The 20342-nt window shown below is 36.8% G+C and overlaps 1 non-coding gene across 1 annotated transcript; it reads left to right on the top strand.

The window, feature by feature from the left end:
• The first annotated feature begins 11246 nt into the window (after positions 1 to 11246).
• Positions 11247 to 11353, top strand: LOC121228645 (small nucleolar RNA R71). The gene has a single exon (XR_005926221.1). It is a non-coding gene; the product is annotated as a small nucleolar RNA R71 (small nucleolar RNA).
• The last annotated feature ends 8989 nt before the right edge of the window (positions 11354 to 20342 follow it).

Raw genomic sequence — 20342 nt, forward strand, 5'->3', positions numbered from 1 at the left:
TAAAAATAAAGTGTCTAAACAAATAATCCCAAAAAGCTATATTACGACAATTCATAAAATCAAGAAAAATTAATCTACTTTACTATCTAGCTAGCAAGGACTAAATTGTAAAACATGTAAAATTACGAAATTAACAATTAAATGACAAAAGGTGGTTGGTTGAAATTGATGTGGTTCACTAATCCTTGAATTAGGGATCCAAATCATTTAAACTTCCAGAATGGCTCCATTTTACCTCTCTGTCTCCACTTTACCAAGTTAGACAAATTTATCCGGATTATCTCTTGATCTCACCGGATCCAAATCGATAGTATTGAGAAATGTTGCTTATCGACCACAATCACACTTTGACATTTTTAACTTCCATGGCTGGCTTTGGAATAAGGGACACTTGTTCTCTATTAGGTTAGCTTATGAGTCCTTGAACAACAAAAGTGTTTCGACAATTGATAAACACTGGAAGTTTCTATGGAAGTATCAAGGTCTACAAAGAGTCAAGAATTTTCTATGCCAATAGATTACATCAACACTTAGATGATGATCCATCGTGTAGCCAATATGGTGATCAACTCGAAGATATATACCACATATTGAAGAAATATTTTCTCGTGACTGCTTTATAGCTAAGGCTTGTGAAGCATAACAAGATGCATAAATTCATGGAATTGGTGATGCATGAGTGAATTGACGTAAACATCTATCTCCAATCCTACATATTTGTGATGGAGGAAAACAATTGGGATTAGGGTTATGGAGCATTATCGAACAATCAGAATTGTTATAAAGGATCATAATTGTTAGCTTGGACAATTTGTAACACCTCTAACCCATCTTCGTCGCCGGATTATAGTTACAGAATTAGAAAAACGTTTAACATAAAATCATCTCTATAAAATCATTTAACATTAATAAAATAAACCTCATTAAAAACCAATCAGACATATGCATTTGGGCCTTAAATCGAGCCTTCAAGGCCCTAAAAATAGTTTAGAAACAATTCGGGACTAATTTGAAACAAATCAGAATATTTAGTAAAAAGTTACAAAACTTGGAAACAGGGATTACACAGCCATGTGACATAGCCCAGGCCATGAAACAATCGAATAAAGAGACACACGTCAGTGTTACAGCCCGTGTAACTTACTGAGTTGGGTCACATGGCCGTGTCGTAGGCCGTGTGCCAGACCGTGTAACTCTCTGACTTGTAACACACGACCATGTCGTAGACCGTGTAGCACACTGATTTAATGTACTAAAATTTACAAGTGACACACAATCGTGTATCCAGACCATGTATGTCACATGGCTGTGTGACAACCTATGTCCCAGGCCGTGTGATATATATTTTGACCCTAAAAAATGTCATTTTAAGGCCAAAACACACCTAATCAACCATCCCGTTTGTGCACACGTTCAATAGACCTAAGCATAATTCAAACACTCATACACATACCATTTCAAACATCCTATTTCATCTAACCAATATGCTATTCAAAGGTACCACATTTATACCAAAACATTATTAATCAAATCAAAGAATTATAGCTACATTTCAAGCACAAAACCTAGTTCCTTTAACTACCAAAGGACATCAAATATAGCCATACACACACCATCATAGACATACCAAAAGGATCATAGATTACAAGTGACTAAAAATGGCCAAAATGACCTAACTTGTCAAGGCATTAAAGTCTATCAACCAAACATGAACATCAAAAGCAAATGCATACCAAATTGATCATTACAGATTCAAAAACTACTGAATTGGTTGCTAGATCGTGTGATAGATCTCTGAAAAGCTTCCAACCGGATGAGCTTCCGATAATCTATGAAATAAAGGAAAGTAACTAAGTAAGCAACTAGTGTCACGGAGCTAGACCTTTCATCTCGCAATCCGTGCGGCCTCAAGAAATTTGCACGTCCAAACTTGCCTAAGTTAGCCTTTACACCCAAAAATGAGGATTCCTTAAGAACTCCTCCCAAGGCACCAATTTGTATAGCAGAAGCGTTTGCGCCAAAAGAATCTAAAAGTAAGCAAAAGAAAGCCAAAGAAAGAATGCACACAAGGTGTTTGAGTAAATGCCCAAGAATTCTATTACTCTTAAGAATTCAACATACAATGGATGGTTTACAAATTAGGGGGATGCTCTCTATTTATAGTTAAGCTCCCCCAAAACCGATGGTCAAGATATATTTACATCGACGGACGAGTTTAAGGGATTTACAAGATATGCCTTATCAAATATAATCTAATCTTTACAAGATATGATTCTCTCTATCTTTTAAGATTAGTTACCGAAAATAGCCTAAGTTGTCATATCTTCGCTGTTGGGCCACCCAGGCTTCAATCTGACAAGCTTCTCCAGCAATTCTTTGAATCAGGCCAGTTCTTGTGGGCTGAATGATCCCCATCTAATCGATCGACCTCCATGGGGTGCCTCTTGTGCCATGGTTACGGGCTTAAAACTTTGGCCCGTGACACTAGTGCTTAGTAAGCTCATATAAACTCAATCATAACTTACCATTTCTTTAGCATAATTTATAGAATAAGCATAATATCATTACCAAGACCATAAGCTTAGTAAAATCCTACACTAGCACCATCAGACTGACAAGTTAGTAAGTTCATCCATGATACATATGAGTTCAATCACATCATAAGTAGATTTCATATACACATCATTTAACTCATCAACTTTTTCTTAAGATCATGAACCATTTCAATTGTATACATACCATGTCATTTCCTTTACTTACCCATTGAACCATCTAGAATCACATTTGGTACTCGGGAATGCTAAAACATAGTTGCCTTTACATATAAACGTAACATTTCCTTTTTAATAGTGCTCACATGAGCTGTGACATGGGCCTACTCACACAAGTTGAGGGTCAAAATGTTAGCTACACGATGCTGCTTACACGAGCTATGATAAATCTGCAACAAATGTAGGACCTTAGCCATCGGTAGCACTGTAACACCCTTTAGCATCTATTTTCACAATTCAAGCATTCATCATTCAATCTCAATCATTTTGTCCCTATAACGAGCCTATGAGACCCTAAACATACTTTGGGAGTGGTTCGGGACTAAACCCATAGCTTAAGAAATTTTTATGAAACTTATAAAATTTTTCACAAAACAGGGGACAAATGCCCGTGTGGCCCGGCTGTGTCTCTCACATGGCAGTAGACACGCCCGTGCCACAGGCTGTGTGGACATTCGAAATGAGAGCACATGGTCGTGTCCCAGCCTGTGTCCAACCCTGTGTAAATCTCTGACTTGGGTCACACGACCAACACACACGCCCGTGTGCCCTAAAAATGGCCATACACGCCCGTGTGACAAGCCGTGTGTTAGGCCGTGCCAAACCTGTAGGGTGTACTGACTTATGCCACACAACCAAGTCACACATCGGTGTGTAAGGCCGTATGGAGCATACTGACTTGATTTTAATTTCAACACCAAGGGATACACGGCTGAGACACACGCCCGTGTCTCTGCCCATGTAGACAAAAATAGGTAATTTACTAGGCCAATTTGCCACCCAAATTTGTGCATACCTACGTCACACCAATTGGTACCAATACAATGCATAAATAAGCATTCAATCTACTTCAACCAAGCATTATTTTTTCCATTTCAATATCAACAATTACAAGGCTCATCATACCACAATATACAATTCAAATACATATCAAATTTTACCCTTTTCATTCATCAATATGGTTATTTTCAAACATGTATCAAATTACATGAACTCATAACCATACTAATTACCAATTCATCAACCATTTGATATTCACCATATCTATTTTCAACAAGCACCAAATACCATCATAACTAGCATTTATAAGGCAATTACAAAACTCAAACAAAGGTTATTTGCACACTTATATACATCATTAAATTCAACATTATAAGCCAACTCACATTGCTATATATATACATACGAAACCTAATATTTACAAGCCAACACAAATGGCCAAAAGATATATACCAAAAAGACCAAGTTCCTATACATGCCATATACTTAAAATAAAAAAGTTCATAGGTACCAAGTGATAGATGGATAGTGTGAAGCGGACTCCGACGAATCTCTGAATCCGAGCTAGCTTTGAAATCACTATAAAACATAGAAAGAAATAAACAAAGTAAACTTTATAGCTTAGTAAGCTTATATGAAATAAATTCGATATAATTATAAACACATAGATTATAAGTACATGAATTTACATCAACTAACAAACCTTTCAATTACTCTTTCACAAAACTATATACTTTCTTCACCAATTCTTTGTTTCTAAGCTAATATGGTTTACGCACATACTTGTACCATCTCGTACCAATTCCTTTCTCAACTACATCATTCATTAACCCGGTGAACCATTCAGAATAGAAGTCGGATACTCAAGAGTCTCACACACTAAGTACCTATACCATGGCCCGAAGCCAAATTAAGGTAACTTATATCCGAACTACTGATATCATGGCCCAAAGCCAAATTAGCCGATATTCATGGCCCAAAGCCAATCAATATAACTCGCACCCGAAGTAGTAATATCATGGCTTGTAGCCAAATCAATGTTCCCTAATGACATGTCACTAGTATCCTAAACTATTCTTAAGGTTCAACCAGGACTTTGAATGTCGAATTACCATTGAGTCATTATCAACTCATCCGACGTCTCGTATTCACAACTTATACAATATCAAAGCATTTAAAATTCACTTATAATAAAATTTAACACATAAAAACTTACCTCGAATGTGAAAACGACAAAATAAGTCAATTAGTTGATAACTTTAGTTTTCCCCTGATCTAGATCCGAATTCTGCTTTTCTTGATCTAAATGTATTCAAAATTAACTTATTTAATAATCTCTCTATTCGATTTAATCCAAAAAGCACATTTAAGCACATTTACACATTTGCCCCTAATGTTTCACCACTTTTATAATTTAGTCATTATTTCATAAAAACACAAATTAATGAAATTCAATGCTAACCCATGCTAGCCAATTTACAAATTAGTCCCTATTCGTTCATATTTTCCATTTATTTCACATTTTAAGCAAAAAGTTTCAACATTTCACAATTTAATCCCTAATTTGCATTTTCACTAAAAATCAATATCTCACAACCAACATTCATAATCTATCAAGAAACTTCAAAATACATGCGTATTCATCAATTAAAACATTAAAAATCTTTAACAATTTTGCAAAATAGTCTCTGGGCTGGCTAGACCTAGCTGCAACGATATCAAAAACATAGAAATCATTAAAAAGGGACAAAATCGGACTTACAATTGAGCTTCAAGATGGCCGAACCCTAGAAAGCTCCCTTGGTTCTTTATTTTCTTGAATTTTTTATGGAATGAAGAAAATATGATGATGAATTACTATTTCTTTTATTTTAACTTAAGTTAGTTTACAAATTAACATATCAACCTTGGCTTAAAACATTAAATATCTCTTAATATAGGCCCATAATTGTCCACTCAAAATTATAATGGTCTAATTACCACTTAAGGACCTTAAATTTAAGGTTCTATAGCTATTAGACACCTTTAGCTATTAGAACTGAAGTTTTACGCTGATACGTGATATTCATGACAGGTTTTAAATATTTATAATGAATCGTTCTTGAAACTAACTATTATCACGATGAATGCAAGTGTACCTATCGAATAGTAGTATAGCTTTAGCAAGACCGGATTATCGAACCCAAAGGAACTAAAAGTACTAATATTAACTTTCTTTTTATTATCTAGCTTAAAAAAATAAAAGGGTTTTGTTTATCTAACTAATTAACTAAACTAAGAAATCACAGAAAAGAAATTTAGGGAAAATAATTTTTGGAAAACTCGATTGATTAAGACAATACCTAAAGAAAAATCCACCTAGACTTTACTTGTTATTTGACGCTGAATCGAACGATTTATTCATTCAACTTGTTCCGTAGAGATCCCTAAGTTATATTATTATCTTTATCTAGACTAACAATGTCTAACCCTAGTTTGCATAATTGAAATCTCTTTCTAATTAACGCCCTAGAGTTGCATTAACTCGATCTATGGATCCCCTTATTAGGTTTCACCCTAATTCGGTAAAATCTTGTCACCCTATCTCTAGGCGCGCAACCAAATCCCTTTAATTATGACAAATTTACTCTTAGATAGGTTCTATTCCTCCTCTGAATAAAAGCTTAACTTGAATCAGTATCCTGAAATATCAAAACAAGAATTAAGAACACATAATTAAGAACAAGTCAAATATTTATCATACAATTCAGATAATAATAACAAGATCCGTCTTAGGTTTCATCCCCCTTAGGTATTTAGGGGTTTTAGTTCATAACTAAAAAGTTAAACATCTTAGAAGAATAATGAATACAAAATATAAAGAAAAACCCAAAACTCCTGAAGGGAAATTGAGGGGAGATCCTCAGTCTTGATGATGAATCCGGCTTCTGAGATGGATCAATCGGCTTTCCTTTCGCAGTTCCCTACTTCCTTCTCTGTGCCTCCCATCTAAGTGCCTCATCAGGTGTTTAAATAGGCTTTGGAATGCCTAAGAGCCCTCAAAATTGACCTTTTCTAAATTGGACTAAACTTGGACTCGACAGGGGCACGCCCGTGTGACACGCTTGTGTGCAATTACTTTAGGCCATGGTTAATCCTGTTAAATAGGCACGGGCGTGTGGGCTACCCGTGTGAGTCGTGATTCGATTCTGCTAAATTGACATGGCCTTGTGGTCTGCCCGTGTGAGGAAGTCCAAGTCGTGTTGATTTCGTATGTTGGCCCATTTTCTCCGTTTTTGGCCCGTTTCTCGTTCCTTTCACTCTCCTATGCTCTCCTAAGTATAAAACATGAAATTAAGGCATTAGGAGCATCGAATTCACCAAATCTAAGGAAAAATCATCCATAAAATGTGTTAAGCATGGGGTAAAAATATGTATAAATTGTGGTTTATCAAATACCCCTACACTTAAGCATTTGCTTATCCTCAAGCAAAATCCTCAACTCATAATTAAAATAAATTCTTCTCAACTTATAATTTCTATCGATAATATCTCAAAATAATCCATTGGTAATCATACATTGAAAATTCAACTGAAAGAACATCAAAGTTTCAAACATTCTAAGTTGAGCATTTTATCATGAAAAAAAAGTGTCTCCCATCATCTAAGTAATTATCTTTGATTCAAAATATCACAAAGTTTCACATTCTCACTAAATATTCACTCAAATCATTCGAGGTGTTTAAGGACAATAAATGAAGCACTCAATAGTTAATAATAAAAAGTCATTACCATAGGCTTGCATGAAAATCAAATTTCCACCACTATAAATTGAGATCAAACATCAATCAAAAGGTCTTTGAGGGTTGTAATGTGGCTTTGGTTAGAGGGTGTGGTTACAAACTGAAAGAAAGGGTTAAAATCAAGACTGAATTGAAAAATTGCCTAACTAGAAAAATGACTAGTCATCAATTGCGTACAACAGAGCTTTTTCTTAGAATATGGAATTTAACTTTTTTAGCTCAGAAGATCACTACTACTAATATGTATTTTTTTTTAAGAACTCATAATTACAAAATAGAACAAAACATAGCTAAGCAACTATTCCAACTCAAATCTCGACAAAAATAGGGATCAATATAATTTAGGGGATTTCAATAATAATGAGTTATGAGTTAATATTGAGGGTAAATTCATGAATGAGTTGTTAGGCTCAAGGGGGTTCACTAAGGGTTAATTGTGAAGGTAGGCTTTTTTGGAGTGAGTGGGTTAAACCTAAGTGCCTTTATCATTTTGACATATCAAATCAAATAGTATGGTCTTGACATGCATAATCAAGCAAGTTCTAGAATAACAATTCAATACTGATGCACTCATAATGAAAGTGAGCATGAAAGAAATAATAGATGCTCTAAAGGCTCAAGATCTTACAAAAAATTATGGCTTTTTAATGTTTAAATATATGAATTCCAACTCAAAATAATACCTAAACTTAGGGAAACAACCTAAAAGTTTTTAATTCTTCAAAAAATAACTTATCATGCTTGATTCCCTAATGTTTTAAAGTTTAAACAATCAATGCATAAATGTCTATGTTTTAATTCAAGATATATCAATAAACATTATAGACTAATTGGAATTCATTCTAATAATGATATGAGAAGATCGCATGAGAATAAAACAAAATTCAGGGATTTTTCTGATATAAAAGACCCCCCACACTTAAGATGTACATTGCCCTTAATGTACAAAGGTAGATATATTGAAAAAGATAGATTTAAAATCATAAGATAGTGAGAGAAGTGAAACTTACTGAATGATGAATGAATTCCTTGAACTGGAGTTTTGGAGAATAATCGGGGTGAGAGTGGAGGAGGATACTCCAGTGGTGGTAGAGGTTCATTAGTCCATAAGTTCTGCGCCAAAAGAATATTATATCTGGTAGTAGCCATGGTCGTGGTCGAGTAGGACATGGCAGTCGTGGAGAACCTTTCCCAGTGGAGTTTTTAGTTCCTATGTGATGATGAGCTTAGGAGCTCTTTATAACTGTGATAGAATCAGGAACTTTTTAAGAGGTATACTGAAGCAAAATTACTCGTAATGAAATAGCCGAAGAATAAAAATTGTAAAAAGTCAGGATGAAATAGTATTAAAAGGAAATAATAAAAAAATAATTTCAAAATATAGAGATAAAAATAAAATAAAATAAATAATAGGTGTTTATAGAGAAATTGAAGCACATGGCCGTGGGGCATGCCCAGGTGCTCTAAGCTCAGCTCGTGCGTTTTGTAATTTTTGAAATTAGACGCATTGGTATACATGGCCATGTTGCACGGCCGTGTCGATCTTCGTTCGCTTCTTCCAGGCTCGTGTATACAGGCGCATGCCCATGTTAAAATGACAGGTTTGCCCATGATTTCAAAACACGGGCGTGTTTTACGCCCGTGTTATTTTGGCAGTTTCGCCCACGGCCATGTCGTACAGCCGTGGCTACTTATCGCATCCGTGTTGAGGAAGAAATTTTTGTTCTGTTTTCACACGGCCATGTTTTATCCCGTGGTATGTGCACAGCCTACGGCATGCCCGTGTGCCTAGCCGTGTGGTTTTGAAAAGCCCATGTTCAATGATTTGGTTAGTATGTTAGATTTAAAAAACTAAAATTTAAAGAAAGTAATATTTTTATTCTCGGGTTACCTCCCGAGAAGCGTTTATTTATAGTCTAAGCTCGACTTTTCTCTCCATTGAATGGTCATGGTGGTTCGAGGAGTTTATACTCCTCATCCCTGCTACGAATCTCATCAAAGTAAGGTTTTAGGCGTGTATTTTTTACCTTAAAAGTGTCGAATTTGGGATAACTTACCTCGACTGTACCAAATGGGAAAATGCTAAGTACCGTAAGAGGAATTTCTTCATTCGGTTTGGCAGTGTCAATGTGAGGATCTGTGGCGTCTAATGAAACTTTATCTCCAACCTTAAGTTGATTTGGTGAGGCATTGAGTTCGTTCTGGCATAGTTTTGGTTCATCGTGTTTCCTCGGTTTAAATGTAAGCCATTCATCTAACTCCTCGATTTGTAACATTCATTCTTCATATGTAGATCCTTTTTTGTGGATTGAACATGGCTAATGTGTGTCCTTCAAACTTATTTCCTGCAAAATAGGTTGCACCGTATAATCTGTCTTAGTAGAACAATTTGTACAATCACCTTCAATTTTCGATGTGTTGTTCGGGTTGCGAGCTTGAAGGTTGATTGTTTTGTCTCCTAAACAAAGTGTGAGTTCACCAGTGCCAATGTCAATAATTGTTCTAGCAGTTACTAAAAAGGGCCTTCCCAAAATTAAAGGAACATTACTGTCCTCTTCTATGTCTAAAACAACAAAATCAACTGGGAATATAAAATTTTCAATTTTAACGAGTACGTCTTCAATAATACCCCTAAGAAATCTGACAGTTTTATCTGCTAATTGAATGCTCATCCTAGTTTGTTTGGGTTTCCTTACACCTAGTTGCTTAAACAATTTGTAAGGCATAGCATTGATACTAGCCCCTAGATCAGCCAACACCTTATTTACATCTAAACTACCAATTAAACAAGGAATCGTAAAACTCCCTGGATCTTTTAGTATGTTGGGTAGCTTATTCTAAAGAATGGCTGAGCAAACCGAGTTCAGCTCCACATGCGACCTTTCATCTAACTTTCGTTTATTTGCTAGAAGCTCCTTTAAAAATTTGACTGCGTTCGGCATCTACGAAAGTGCTTCAATAAACGATAGGTTAATATGTAGTTTCTTTAAAAGTTTAAGAAATTTACCAAATTTTTTGTCTCAGCGGTCTTTCTTTGTCGCATTGGGGTATGACACACGAGGTTTATATTCTGTACTTACCGGCTTTGGGTCATTTTGGTCGACCTCATCCTTACCTTTGCTTATTACCATTTCTGGGCTTGGTTTTTCAACTAACCCTTCCTCATCTTGAATGGCAATTGCGTTGAGTTGCTCTATTGGGTTAGATTCAGTGTTACTTAGTAGGCTACTTTGTGGTTGTTATGAAATTAACTTAGCGAGATGTCCAATCTGAGTTTTGAGCCCTTGGATCGATGCTTGTTGATTTTTGAGTGCCGTCGGTATTCTGAAAACGAGTCTCTAACACCGAGATGAATTTTGTTAGCATCTCCTCAAGGTTCAGCTTTTTCTCCTGCTGGCATGGTGGTTGCTGAAAGCCTGTAGGGGGTGGTGGTTTCTGATTTCCTTGGCCTCTCCATGAAAAATTTGGGTGATTCCTCCAACTTGCATTGTAAGTATTGCTATAAGGATTGTTTTGAGATCGAGGATTATTGCCCATGTAATTTAACTGATCGTTCTCCATGTTGTGGCCATAAGGTGGGTATTTTGAATTGCTCGATCCACCTCCATTTGCTTCGCACTGCATTACTAGGTGAACCTGTGAAGAACTAAGAAAACCATCAATTTTCTTATTCAAGAGTTCTACCTGATTAGAGAGCATGGTGACCGAATCAACATTATAAACACCGGTTGTTTTTGTTGGCTTTGTCCTAATGACTTGCTACTGATAGTTATTCAGTGACATCTCCTCTATAATTTCATAGGCATCTACAGGTGTTTTATTATTGATGGTTCTGCCAGCAGCTGCGTGAACCATTTTTCGAGTCGAAGGATTCAGGCCATTATGAAAAGTTTGAACCTGTAGCCAGAGTGGTAACCCACGGTGAGGGCATCTTCGTAAAATGTCCTTATATCTCTCTCATGCATCGTAGAGTGTTTCTAAATCCATCTGCACAAAAGAAGAGATATCATTACGTAATTTGGTTGTTTTAGCCGGTGGAAAATATTTTAATAAAAACTTTTCGGTCATTCGTTCCCAAGTAGTGATTGACCCTCGTGGTAACGAGTTCAACAATTGTTTAGCCTTATTCCTTAACGAAAAGGGAAACAACCGAAGGCGAATGGCGTCATCAGAAACGCCATTAATTTTAAAGATATCACAAAATTCTAGGAAATTTTCCAAGTGAGCGTTGGGATCCTCGTCCTGCAAATCATCAAACTGAACAAACTATTGTAACATTTGAATTGTGTTAGGTTTCAATTCAAAATTATTTGCAGCAATAGCAGGTCTAACTATACTTGACTCAGTTCCTGTTAAATTAGGTTTAGCATAATCGTACATAGTGCGTGGAGTAGGATTCTGATTTACTGGTTCAGCAGCAATCGTAGGAGGTAGCGGATTTTCTTGGTTTTCAGCCATCTCCTCGGTTGTGGTTAAAGTATCGTCCTCTTGCTCGTCCTCCGTGTATCTTAGGCTTCGCGTTATTTCTCTTTGGTTTCTGCGAACTATGCGATCGATCTCACTGTCAAAAAGTAATGGTCCTGATGGGTTTTTTCTAGTCATAAACTATAAGAACCTGCCAGAAAAAGGGAAAAAAAGAATTAGTAATAAAAATTAGAATAAAATTTAAATTGCAGTAAAAGTAAAGGGCTAAAGTAATAAAAATCGAATGTTCTTAATATCTTAGTTCCCCGGCAACGGCGCCAAAAACTTGATACATGACATTCGTGACAGGTTTTAAATATTTATAATGAATCGTTCTTGAAACTAACTATTATCACGATGAATGCAAGTGTACCTATCGAATAATAGTATAACTTTAGCAAGACTGGATTATCGAACCCAAAGGAACTAAAAGTATTAGTATTAACTTTCTTTTTATTATCTAGCTTAAAAAAATAAAAGGGTTTTGTTTATCTAACTAATTAACTAAACTAAGAAATTACAGAAAAGAAATTTAGGGAAAATACTTTTTGGAAAACTCGATTGATTAAGACAATACCTAAGGAAAAATCCACCTAGACTTCACTTGTTATTTAGGGAAAATATTATTATCTCTCTCGAGACTAACAACGTCTAACCCTAGTTTGAATAATTGAAATCTCTTTCTAATTAACGCCCTAGGGTTGCATTAACTCGATCTATGGATCCCCTTATTAGGTTTCACCCTAATACGAAAAAATCTTGTCACCCTATCTCTAGGCGCGCAACCAACTCCATTTAATTATGACAAATTTACTCTTAGACAGGGTCTATTCCTCCTCTAAATAAAAGCTTAACTTGAATCAATATCCTGAAATATCAAAATAAGAATTAAGAACACATAATTAAGAACAAGTCAAATATTTATCATACAATTCAGATAATAACAACAAGATCCGTCTTAGGTTTCATCCCCCTTAGGTATTTAGGGGTTTTAGTTCATAACTAAAAAGGTAAACATCTAAGAAGAATAATGAATACAAAACATAAAGAAACATCCAAAACTCCTGAAGGGAAATTGAGGGGAGATCTTCAGTCTTGATGATGAATCCGGCTTCTAAGATGGATCAATCGACTTTCCTTTCGCAGTTCCCTACTTCTTTCTCTGTGCCTCCCATCTAAGTGCCTGCTCAGGTGTTTAAATAGGCTTTGGAATGCCTAAGAGCCCTCAAAATTTGCCTCTTCCCAATTGGACTAAACTTGGGCTCGGCAGGGACACGCCCGTATGACACGTCCGTGTGCGATTACTTCAGGCCGTGGTCAAGCCTGTTAAATAGGCACGGGCATGTGGTCTACCCGTATGAGTCGTGCTTCATTTTTTCCAAATTGACACGGCCGTGTGGTCTGCCCGTGTGAGGAAGTCCAGGTCGTGTTAATTTCGTACGTTGGCCCATTTCTCATTCCTTTCACTCTCCTATGCTCTCCTAAGTATAAAACATGAAATTAAGGCATTAGGAGCATCGAATTTACCAAATCTAAGGAAAAATCATCCATAAAATGTGTTAAGCATGGGGTAAAAATATGTATAAATTGCGGTTTATCAAATACCCCACACTTAAGCATTTGCTTGTCCTCAAGCAAAATCCTCAACTCATAATCAAAATAAATTCTTCTCAACTTATAATTTCTATCGATAATATTTCAAAATAATCTATAAGTAATCATACATTGAAAATTCAACTGAAAGAATATCAAAGTTTCAAACATTCCAAGTTGAACATTTTATCATGAAAACATAGGTGTCTCCCCTCATCTAAGTAATTACCTTTGATTCAAAATATCATAGAGTTTCACATCCTCACTAAAGATTCACTCAAATCACTCGAGGTGTTTAAGGACAATAAATGAAGCACTCAATAGTCAATAATGAAAAGTCATTACCATAGAATTGCATGAAAATCAAATCTCCACCACTATAAATTAAGATGAAACATCAATCAAAAGGTCTTTAGAGGGTTGTAACATGGCTTTGGTTAGAGGGTGTGGTCACAAACTGAAAGAAAGGGTTAGAATCGAGATTGAATTGAAAAATTGCCTAACTAGAAAAATGACTAGTCATCAATTGCGTACAACAGAGCTTTTTCTCAGAACATGGAATTTAACTTTTTTAACTCAGAAGATCACTACTACTAATATGTATTTTTTTTAAGAACACATAATTACAAAATAGAATAAAACATAGCTAAGCAACCATTCCAACTCAAATCTCGACAAAAATAACGATCAATATAATTTAGGGGATTTCAACAATAATGAGTTATAGGTTAATATTGAGGGTAAATTAATGAATGAGTTGTTAGGCTCAAGGGGGTTCACTAAGGGTTAATTGTGAAGGTAGGCTTTTCTGGAGTGAGTGGGTTAAACCTAAGTGCCTTTATCATTTTGACATATCAAATCAAATGGTGTGGTCTTGACATGCATAATCAAGCAGGTTCTAGAATAACAATTCAATACTGATGCATTCATAATGAAAGTGAGCATGAAAGAAATAATAGATGCTCTAAAGGCTCAAGATCTCACAAAAAATTATGGCTTTTTGATGTTTAAACATGTGAATTCCAACTCAAAATAATACCTAAACTTAGGGAAACAACCTAAAAGTTTTTAATTCTTCAAAAATTAACTTATCATGCTTGATTCCTTAATGTCTTAAAGTTTAAACAATCAATGCATAAATGCCTATGTTTTAATTCAAGATATATCAATAAACATTATAGACTAATTGGAATTCATTCTAATAATGATATGAGAAGATCGCATGAAAATAAAACAAAATTCAGGGAGTTTTCGGATATAAAAGACCCCCCACACTTAAGATGTACATTTCCCTCAATGTACAAAGGTAGATATATTAAAAAAGATAGATTTATAATCATAAGATAGTGAGAGAAGTGAAACTTACTGAATGATGAATGAATTCCTTGAACTGGAGTTTTGGAGAATAATCGGCGTGAGAGTGGAGGAGGATACTCCGATGGTGGCAGAGGTTTATTTATCCATAAGTCCTGCGCCAAAAGAATATTATGTCTGGTAGTAGCCATGGTCGTGGTCGAGCAGGACATGGCAGTCGTGGAGAACCTTTCCCAGTGGAGTTTTTAGTTCCTATGTGATGATGAGCTTAGGAGCTCTTTATAACTGTGATAGAATCAGGAACTTTTTAAGAGGTATACTAAATTAGAATTACTCATAATGAAATAGCCGAAGAATAAAAATTGTAAAAACTCAGGATGAAATAGTATTAAAAGGAAATAATAAAAAATAATAATTTCAAAATATAGAGATAAAAATAAAATAAAATAAATAATAGGTGTTTATAGAGAAATTGGGGCACATGGCCGTGGGGCACGCTCGTGTGCTTTAAGCTTAGCCCGTGCGTTTCGTAATTTTAGAAATTAGGTGCATTGGTGTACATGGCCATGTTGCACAGCCTTGTCAATCTTCTTTCGCTTCTCCCACGCCTGTGTATGCAGGCGTACGCCCGTGTTAAATTGACAGGTTTACCCATGGTTTCAAAAACGGGCGTGTTGCACGCCCGTGTTATTTTGGCAGTTTCGCCCACGACCATGTCGCACGGTCGTGGCTACTTATCGCATCCCGTGTTGGGGAAGAATTTTTTGCCTTGTTTTCACACGGTCGTGTTTCATCCCATGGTATGTGCACGGCCTACGGGACGCCCGTGTGCCTGGCCTTGTGGTTTTGAAAAGCCTGTGTTCAATGATTTGGTTAGTATGTTAGATTTTAAAAACTAAAATTTAAAGAAAGTAATATTGTTAGTGCTCGGTTTGCCTCCCGAAAAGCGCTTATTTATAGTCTAAGCTCGACTTTTCTCTCTATTGAATGGTCATGGTGGTTCGAGGAGTTTATACTATTCATCCCTGCTATGAATCTCATCAAAATAAGGTTTTAGGCGGGTATTGTTTTCCTTAAAAGTGCCGAATTCGGGATGACTTACCTCGACTGTACCAAATAGGAAAATGCTAAGTACCGTAAGAGAAATTTCTTCATTCGGTTTGACAATGTCAATGTGAGGATCTGCAGCATCTAATGAAACTTTATCTCCAACCTTAAGTTGATTTGGTGAGGCATTGAGCTCGTTCTGGCGTAGTTTTGGTTCATCGTGTTTCCTCGGTTTAAATGTAAGCCATTCATCTAACTCCTCGATTAGTTCTTAAGATGGAATGGTTGAAACAAAATGGACCTCAACCCACTATCTAGGCAGATAGGAACCTCAATATGGAGTGTTTTGAATGCCACACTAAAAACTAGTGATAAGTTCGGTTTCATAAAAGAAATAGGTTGACGCCACTACTAGGTAGATAAGCCAACAAAATCTGAAATGAGATTAGAGAAGAAAATTCTCACAAGAGAAAAGGTTCGACTATAAATTTGGCAAAAGTCCATTTACAAAGAAATGAGTAAACTATTTATAGACTAACATGTAGTGGCCGAATGGACTAATTGACTAACTTAGAGGCTAAGCAAATTCGACTAAGAAGCACCTAGAATATTCTAAAACAAGTTGTTTAATTTGCTAAGGCTAGATTCGGCTGATAGGAACTTCAATGGACGGCTTCATGTATAAGCAAGGCATCTTGGATGAATGTGGAGACTTGGAAGCTTAATAGTTTGTCTAGGTTCGACCATGGAATGCATGAAGCTTTCAAAAGGTGTCTCTTAGCCGAATAGGTGCATAGAAACTCCAAAAGTTCACCCACATAAATTTGGTCATGCATGGAACTTGGAAGGGAGCTTGAATCTAGCCGTACATGAACTTGCAATAAATACCCTTCATACATGCATGTGTGCCGTCCAAAAGGAATGTATTCTCCACATTTGGCTGAACCTTGGTTATTTGGAGAGCCATGGCCGAATAGACACATAGAGAACACAAATGGGTAGCACACCAACATTATTTCATCCATGCTCCATGCGTCCCAAGCTATGTACCTACATGAATTAAAATCAATTCAATAAATCCCATGTGAACACTTTCAATTCGGCACAAATGTGAACAAACATTCCAAGCATTAATTCGGTTATTACATAATTAAAACATGTAATATAAAACATAATTTAATTACTAATGTGAACTTAATTAAAAGCATAATTAATTTATAACTAACTAATGAACTTATTCAAGTAAAAAGTCAACACTACTATAGTAAACTATAAATAACTTCATGAGCTACGATTAAGCTCGTGAGCTATGTTCGAGCTAAGTCCGAACTCAGGAGCTGAAGTTGAGCTGAGAACAAGCTCATGAGCTGGAGTTGACCTGGATGTGAACTTGTTGAGCTAGAACTGAGCTTGCTGAGCTGGTTGTGAGCTGGACGAGCTAGGAATAAGTTACGAAGATGACTCGGTGAGCTAGTCCACGAACTTTCGGGTAAGTTGGTGATGGATTCAGCCCAAGCTCGATCAACTAGAGCTGAGATTGCATCTTTGAACCTCTTAGCTCGGGCTCGAGTAATCGGTCCTACGGGAAACTCGAGAGGATCTACATTGGCGGCTGGAAACTCGGGAGGTGTGGCTGTATCTATTAGTCTACCAGATTACATAGTTTTAGGGTCTAGTTAGCCCTTACTGACCCTACGGCTGACCCTACGGTAGGCCTCCAGTCAATTAGGACAACCCGTGCGACCCTACGAAAAATTTCAGTATAATGGTCCCACCTAAAATTGACCAATTAAATCCCGAATTAATCTCTTAAAGCGATATTAAATCAAACTATCTCGTAAAAGACACTCTTTTAATTTACCAAATACCTTTGCCTTAGAACGAACAATGATGTTTAGGAAAAATTAAGGTGCCGACTGGAAACGTCCAACCCCTTGAACTTCTCCTAAACACGTTCACTAACCAAAGCAAGAACCACACTTACCATACTTACTGATAACGTACCAAAAATTTCAGAATAACGAGGCACGAAAAATTGATAGAGGGTAGAAAGATGAAAATAAAACTAGTACAAGAAAGAGAGAGTGGAGATAGCAGAAAACAGGAAGAGAAGAGTTCACGTCAGATTCTTGGGAATTTTGGAAGAGAGAGGAAAATTTTGGAAAAAAAATAAAAAATAAAAATAAAAATAAAGATAAAGATAAATCAATGATTAACTCCTACATCCTTCAAATCACTCCCCAGTATCCCACTACTCAGAATTCCAATTGCACTGAAACACTTACACAATACCGGGCAAAAATAAATAGCCATGCTTGCGCAGGGATTCAAACAGTAAATCTCTATCACTTTGACACTCACTCAACCACCAGACCAGCAGGGCCATTCTGATATGAAATTACAGATAAATAAATATAAGCCCACTAAACAAAGATAGGGCTTAATTCCAAAAATAAACAAAATTGCCAAAGGTAGGGCTTGAACTTGGGACCTCACACATACACCCAAAACACTTAACCACTGAAGCAGATATACATTTGTGTCAAAATTTTATAGAAGCAGACATAAGAAATTTCGGGCGTTACAACTCTACCTCCTAAAAGAAATTTTAACCTCGAAATGTACCTAATCAGAATAGATTAGGATACCGCTAACGCATTGAGTCCTCAAGTTCCCACGTGGCTTCCTCAGTGTCATAATTCTGCCACAAAACCTTCACTAAAGGGATGGATTTCCTCCTCAAAACTTTAATATCTCGAAACAAAATCTGAACCGGCTCTTTCTCAAAGGTCAAATCTAGTCTACCTCGATCTCCTCAACAGAAACAACATAAGAAGGGTCAGGCCGATACCGCCTCAACATCAAAACGTGAAATACATGGTGGGTATGATCCAACTCTGAAAGTAGCTCTAACTAATAAGCCACCGGTCCCACATGCTTCAGAATTCGATACGGCTCGATGAACCTAGGGCTCAATTTGCCCTTAGGTCAAATCTTAGAACCTTCTTCCACGGAGAAACCTTAAGAAAGACGAAGTTCTCCATAGAATACTCAATATCTCGCCTCTTCAGATCTGCATCAGAAACCAACTCAGGACCCAAAACCTGAAGCTCACCTAACTAAGTCCAACATAGTGGAGTGTGACATTTACGATCATAAAGAGCCTTGTAAGATGTCATTTGGATGCTAGTCTGGAAGCTGTTATCGTAGGCGAACTCAACTAGTGGCAAATTCTTGAAAATGATCAAAACAGACACCCCATGCAACTTCTTCCAAAATCAATATGTGAAGCGAAGATCTCTATCAGAAATGATCGAAACAAGCACATCATGCAGTCTCACAATCTCGGAAATATAGAGCTTTGCCAACTTCTGCAAAAAATAGTTCGTACGAACTGGAATAAAGTGAGTGGACTTGGTCAATTGGTCCATGATGACCCAAATAGAATCTTTCTTAGTAGGTGTCAAGGGCAACCCACTAACGAAGTCCATCGTCACTCGTTTTCATTTCATTAAGGAAATTTTAACTGGCTGTAGCAAACCCAAAGACAACTAATACTCAACCTTAACTTGCTGGTACGTTAGACAACGAGTAACAAAATCAGTAACTTCATGTTTCAAACCCGGCCACCAATACCACTCACGGAGAACGCGGTACATCTCATTACCACTGGGGTTCATAGCATAAGGGCTACTATAGGCCTCCCTTAGAACCGACTGCCTCAAATCAGGATCATTCGCATACAGATGCGACCTCAAAAACATAACACACCATCATTATTCAACCCAAAATCAGAAGTAGTACAACTCTCATCCTAATGAAACTGCAAACCTAGAGACTCATCCTCTAACTGTATAACTCGAATTTGATCAATCCAAGTCGGCTTAACTTGCAACTCAGCCAACAGACTCCCATTATCAAACAGACTAAAGCGAGCAAACATCGCCTTCAGATCAGTCATACTCTACGACTTAGAGCATCGGCCACCATATTGGCCTTATTAGGATGATACTCAATTGTACAGTCGTAATCCTTGAGCAGGTCAATCCATTGACGCTACCTAAGATTCAACTCCTTCTAAGTAAGGAGATACTTGAGGCTCTTGTGATCAGTGTAGATAATACACATTCTACCATACAGATAATGCCTCAGGATTTTCAAAGCGAAAACCACAGCAGCCAACTCGAGATCATTCATCAGATAGTTTCCTTCGTGTGTCTTAAGCTGACAGGATACATAAGCCACAACCTTACCATCCTACATCAGAACGCATCTCAAACCATTGTGCGACGTATCACTGTAAACCACAAAGTCCTTTCTAAGTTTAGGCTGTATTAGAACAGGAGCCCGAGTCAGAACAGACTTGAGCTTCTCAAAGCTCGATTTTTGTGCATCAGTCTAGATAAATAGAACACCCTTACGCAGAAGCTTAGTCAGAGGAGCTGCAATTAGAGAGAACCCCTCCCTAAAACACCGACAATAATGTGCTAGACGAAGAAAACTGTGAATTTCAGATACATTTTTAGGCTATTTCCAATCAAGCACAGCTTCGATCTTCCTAGGATCAACTCAGATCCCATCAAGAGAAACC

The sequence above is a fragment of the Gossypium hirsutum genome, chromosome A04 (genome assembly GCF_007990345.1).
Source record: "Gossypium hirsutum isolate 1008001.06 chromosome A04, Gossypium_hirsutum_v2.1, whole genome shotgun sequence".
Lineage (NCBI taxonomy): Eukaryota > Viridiplantae > Streptophyta > Magnoliopsida > Malvales > Malvaceae > Gossypium > Gossypium hirsutum.